Here is a 6491-nt window from a genome sequence, read left to right as displayed (position 1 = left end):
CTTTCGTGCATCATGCCTGGGATAGCTTTGTCAACACCTCCTTTTCTTTTCTGTGGAGTTACGATAATAATAATTGTGGAAAAGTCACCTCTAATCACTTTCACATGGTGCTCGAGTATTCAAAATGTATTGTTTGCCACTTTGGTCATGAGTCTTTGCTCACAGGAACAACATACCACCACTCATAGCTTCTGACTTTATCCAGAGATAAAGGGAGTGCTATGACCATATACGCTGATAACTAAAGTTTTCATGGTGGTTGAACTTTTTGGATACCCCCACCCTCACTGTGTTCCCAGAGGTTGTAATTTCTCAACATTCTCTGCTCCTGCTGCCTGAGGTAGTTGGGGGCGTAGAAGCGTAGGGGCAGACATTTTAGTTTGAGCCCTGATTCATACAGACCCCTGAGTGTGTCTCTGCTCTGCATTACAGGTGTTCATGTTATCTGAGGTAATAAAGAATCCACAGACTAGAGTCTGAGTTTAAAATGTGTTACACTAGCCTGGGATGGATGTATTAAGGGTGAAATTGATCCTAGTGCAGAGAGGCAGCACAAAGTCCCCCACAACATTTAACCCTGGCTTTGGGGGCAAGCTGCAGGCTATGCAGAGGTCTCTGAGTAGGTCCCACTGTGCAGAATAATGCTGAGACTTTTCACCACTGCAACTGTTTTCCTGACCGATTCTCCTGCACCATATGGGTTTTGGGCTTCAGGCTATGTTAGCTGAAGCAGCATAACCTGAGGCTAATTCCAGCTTCCTGATTTAGTTCTGGGTGGAGCCTCTGACTTCGCTTGTATAACTGAGTCCTGGTTTGGTGACTCAGCCAGCCCTGAGCTAGTTTGGTTTTCTCCATATGGGCATCCAGTTCAGCATAAACTAAAAGAGGCCAGGTTTCTCATATAATCACACGGTCTACATCTGACCTCTATGCAGAAGACACCCCACTCCAAAACAAAGTTTGAGCATGTTTATGGCAGGGCAGCCATGCATCAAGCACCCTCCAGTGTCAGGCAGCATCATGACAGGTGCACCCAGCTTCAGTTTCCCTTTTTGTCTGCCCGTGAAAGGAACATAGTATTTCAGTGGCTGATACAAAGTGCATCTCTGGGCATAATTTATTCATAAATGCCAGTGCAGCAGATTCCCCAAAGCCTTGTAGTAAATATCATTCTCCAATTCCTACAGTAAAACATATAAATCTGCAGTGAGATTTCCCATTCCCATCTCCAGGGACATCACCTCCAAATAACCCACCCAAGAGTCAATAGCAGAACTTTATTTCCAGTTCCTTTTTGCCTGTGACCCTGGGCCCCATGCTCCAGGCCTCTCTTCCTGAGAGCAGCCAGTCTCATAATGCTTTTACCACCACATACAAATCAGGTCTCCCGCAAAAGGGCTCCCTGTGAGATTTCACTCCCCAGGCCTCCTTGCCTAGGAGTCTGACCTCTGCCCAGGGGATCCTCTTTCCTGCACCAACCCTCTTGCTTTCAGGCTCGGCTCCTGACCAAGCTGGATCTTCTCCTTTTGCCCAAGGTCCACTGCTCAAGCCTGCTTCTCATCAGGAGTCCCCATCTTTGGTCTGTTCTCACCAACAGTTCTCTTCTAGCTTTCATCAGAACCCAGCTTGGTCAGAAGGAGTAGGACTAGGGTAGACGAGGGGAGTCTGTTACAACTGTGAGCACTCCAAGCTACTGAACAAACAGCAGTGAGGTGAAATGGCAGGCTCTACTGGAAAAATGAAGTCCAGTGACAGGGCCCTGGAGGACTGACCCACATATATAGAAAGACTGGAGCAGCACATTGAAGTAAATGAGATTCCCTCAGAAAAACTTGTAGCAACATTACTGAGTGGGATGGGAGGAAAAACATAGTTTAGTGCTCATTCTGATCACCCCAGAGAAACCAGGAAGCAAAACCTTTCAACAGAGAGTGCACCCAAGCCCCAGATTATAGCAGAAAGGTCCAGGTTTCATAAGCAGAATCAACTTGAAGGTGAATCTATTTCCTTCTTGCAACAGGGTTAAAAAGATTGTCAGAACACTCTGCTTTTAAGGATGGGCTTAACAAGGCCCTAAGAGAGACGTGTGTGTGGACTGTTTAATGAAAGCACACAGAAAAGGCTCTTAAGTGAGGAAAAATTTTTCTTTACTTGTGCAGCAGAACTTGGAGTAGTAATGGAAACTGCGGCAAGGGATGCAATAGAATTGCATACTGGAGCTAAAATAGAAGTAAGAACACAAACTATCTGTAACCCAAGACAAGAGTCAGCCCACTCAGCAAACAGACATGTTATTCGTATGGAAAAAGGTTTCCTGCTCCTTGTGATTGCCGATGAAAAGACGCATATTGCAGAAGCTGTAATAAAAAAAAAGGGCATATCCGAGTGGTTTGACACACTAAAAAATAAGGAAGAGACCAAATCAGGATATAGAAAAAGGAGTACCAATGTACACTCTGTAGACAAAGGAAGTAGTGACACAGACTGCAACAGTGGATTAGCCAGCCTTAGGGTTGTCAACCAGGCGTCCAGTTTTCAACTGGAGCACCCGGCCAAAAAGGGACCCGGATGGCTCCGGTCAGCATTGCTGACCAGGCCATTAAAAATCCAGTCAGCAGCACAGCGGGGCTAAGGCAGGTTCCCTGCTGCCTTGGCTCCGCATGGCTCCCAGAAGCGGCCAGCCTGTCCCTGCAGGGGTGATCATGGAGGCTCTGCGCGCTGCCCCCGCCCCGAGCGCTGGCTTCACAGCTTCCATTGGCCAGGAACCGTGGCCAATGGGAGCTGCGAGGGTGGCGCCTGTGGCTGGGGGCAGTGCACAGAGTTGCCTGGCCGCCCCGTGCCTAGGGGTCACAGGGACATGTTGGCTGCTTCTGTAAGCCGCCTGAGGTAAGAGCTGCCTGGAGCTCACACCCCGCACCTCTAAGCCCTGCCCCAGCACCCTCTTGTACCCAAACTCCCTCCCAGAGCCCACACCTGGTCTTGTGCACAAACCCCCGGCCCCAGCCCTGAGCCCTCTCCCACACCCAAACTCCCTCCCAGAGCTTGCACCCCCTGCTGCACTCCAAATCCCTTGGCCCCATCCCAGAGCCCACTCCTACACCCCAAACTCCTCATCCCCGGCTCCACCCCAGGGCCTGCAACCCTAGCCAGAGCTGTCACCCCCTCCTCCATCCCAACCCCCTGCCCCAGCCTGGTGAAAATGCCTGATGGTGGAGGAGAGTGAGCAATGGAAGGAGGGGAGATGGAGTGAGTGGGGAAGGGGTCTCAGAGAAGGGGCGGGGCTAGGGGCAGGGCCTCAGAGAAGGGGTGAGGCAGGGGGCGGGGTAAGGGTGTTCAGTTTTCTGCAGTCATAAAGTTGCCAACCCTAGCCAGCCTGGATATATAAATATATATAGTGTGAGGAAAAAATGACAAGTCATCAATCTGGTTGATATCCCAGGTCATGGGAAAAATGCTCAAAATGGAATTGGACATGGGCTCCACACTGCCCGTTATCTCACGTTTGGAATATGAGAAAACTTCTAAAAATACCAAATTGAGGGAGACACCAATGTAACTAAAAACTTATATGGGAGAAAAGATAGTGCTAGTTGGATTAATGCAAGTGAATATGGACTATACAATAAGCAATGTTTATTAGACTTATATGTCATTATAAGGGGGACTGGCCCTGTGGGGCTATGAATGGTTACATAAGGTTTCTCTGGATTGGAAATCTATAAAGAATCTGCAATTACTTTCATCAGACCCCACTAAAACAGTTGGGAGGGATACTAAGTCAGCTGTGAAGGGTATTCAAGGAGTGCATCGGAAGTCCAAAACACATGAATGTTAAAATAATCATAGCCGAGAAAGCACAGCACAAACGTCACAAAGTTCAACCTGTTCCTTACAGTGTTTGCTCAAAGGTAGATGCTGAATTGGAATGCCTGGAAGGAGAGGGCATAGTTTCAAAAGTAGCCTGGAGTGAATGGGGAACATCTATCATTCCAGCTGTTAAAAAAAAAAAAAGAAACCAAAGAAAGTGAGGCAGTACAGGTGTGTGGAGCTCTTAAGGTCACCATAAACCCTGTAGTGCAAGTTGAAAAATATCCCCTGCCTCAAATTGAAGATATTTTTGCTACTCTGCCAGGGTGATGATGATTCAACATAATTGCTTTGTCACAGGCCTACCTCTAGATAGAAGTTGAGGAACAGTCAAAGACATTCCTCACATTCAAGACACAAAAGGATGTGTACCAGTACAACAGGCTAGTGTTTGGTTTTTCTTGAACTCCTGCTACATGGTAATGGGCCAAGTTTTGCAAGGTATTCCGAGAACAGAGTGTTATTTGGATGGTGTTATTGAGACCAGTGGAAGTGATGAAGAATATATGGAAACCCTGAAAAGGATATTAAAATGTGTAGATGAATATGGGTTATGAACCAATTGCATAAAATGCTAATTTTTTAAGGACTCAATAGGTTATTGTGGGCATGCTATTGATGCAAAAGGCCTGCATAAATCTCAGCAGAAGATTAAAGAAGTCCTGCTACCTGCATTGCCAAACTGTGTGTCATAATTTAGATCATTTCTAGGATTTATTAACTACTGTAGCTGATTTGTATCAAAACGACCAACTGTATTGTTTCTGCTGAACTGCTTTCTACAGACTGGTCATGTGAATGTCCAGCTTTCCTGGAACCTGTGACCAAACAATTGGTCACCTCAGACAGCGTGCTTATGAACTTTAACCCATTCTTGCCTATCAAGTTAGCATGTGATGCTTCCTCACACGGAATTGTGACAGTTATATCACACATTATGCCAGATCACAGCCAGGGCCGGCTCTAGGCACCAGCGCTCCAAGCATGTGCTTGGGGCAGCACTTTCCAAGGGGCGGCACTCCGGCTCCTTTTTCTTTGCTTTTTTTTTTTTTTCCTGCTTGGGGCGCAAAAAGATGGGAGCCGGCCCTGAGCGGAGGTGAGCGGTGGTGGTGGTGGGCACGGGGAGGGCCGCAAGAAGTAACCCTGGGGGGGGGGGCAGAGGAACCGCTCCCCCCCCCAGCTCACCTCCACTCCACTGCCGCCTGCTCCCCCAAGCGCGCCGCCGCTCCACTTCTCCCCCCTCCCTCCCAGGCTTGCCGTGCGAATCAGCTGTTTTGCGGCAAGCCTGGGAGGGAGGGGGGAGAAGCGGAGCGGCGGCGGCGCACTCAGGGGAGCAGGTGGAGCAGATGTGAGCTGCGGTGGTAGGGGGCGCAGGGAGGGCCGTAGGAAGTAACCCTGGGGGGGGGGCAGAGGACGCTCCCCCTCCAGCTCACCTCCGTCTCCTCCCCCGAGCACACTGCTGCTCTGCTTCTCCCCCCCCCTCCCACCCAAGCAAGCCTGGGAGGGAAGGGTAGGAGGGGAAATGCGGCATGCTCGGGGGAGGAGGTGGGGGCGGGGATTTGGGGAAGGGATTGGAATGGGGTGGGGAAGGGGCGGAGTTGGGGCGGGGCCGGGAGGGGGGCGCAGGAAATTTTTTTTTTTGCTTGGGGCAGCAAAAAACTTGGAGCTGGCTCTGATGACAGCAAGTAGCATTTGCCTCCAGATCTTTCACAACATCAGAATGTAGCTATGCACAAATAGACAAGGAGGCTTTAAGTCTGGAATGGAGTGTGGAGAGATTCAACCATTATCTATATGGGATGAAATTCACCCTTGTCATGGACTACCAGCCGCTAGTAGCAATCCTGTCTCCGAGGAAGGGAGTTTCTGTGCACAAATGCAAGTGGGCTCACTTCTCATCTGTTTACATCCATGATATCAAATTCAAAAGTACAGAAATGCACGCAAATGCCCTCCTGCCTCTGGTAGTTGAAGGGCAACCTGTAAGAAAGAATCTATTGAATTTTCCAACTTCTTTCAGATTGAGTGTGCTCCAGTGACTTGTAGCTTAATTCAAGCAAAAAAACCAGAGGGATCCGACACTAGTTTATGTTTATGAAGCTACTCTGAAGGGCTGGAAATATTCTGATAGCCCTAATATGGCACCCTTTTATGCACTCAAAAGTGATCTTACCATACATCAAGGATGTGTTGTGCGGAATTCCTATTGTTATACCTAATAAATTGCACATGATCTTAGAGGAGCTCCATGCAGGGCCGCCGAGAGCAGGTTCAGGCCCCGGTGAAAAAAATTTTTCGGGCCCCCCCAGCAAGGGCGGACCGGCTAAAAATCTTTACATGGGATTTGTATTGATGTGCAAAAAAAATACTCGGAAATGCTCGGTTCACGGCACAAGTTCGCAAGCCGTTATTCAGAATTGTGCGTGCATTGAACATGAAATATATATTTTGATAGAATTAGATTAAAATATAATTATATTCTGTTCTTAATATGTAATTAGTAGTTCTTTGGTTGATTAGAGTCTATATTGGCTGATAACTGACAGAATTTTGTATATCATTATTATTTTCTTTTAAATTAACCGATTTTACAATGGATGTCAAAAACAATCGACAAATAATGA

Source organism: Chrysemys picta, chromosome 3 (assembly GCF_011386835.1).
Source record: "Chrysemys picta bellii isolate R12L10 chromosome 3, ASM1138683v2, whole genome shotgun sequence".
Lineage (NCBI taxonomy): Eukaryota > Metazoa > Chordata > Testudines > Emydidae > Chrysemys > Chrysemys picta.
The sequence above is the reverse complement of the archived record's forward strand: the minus strand, read 5'-3'. Positions refer to the sequence as shown.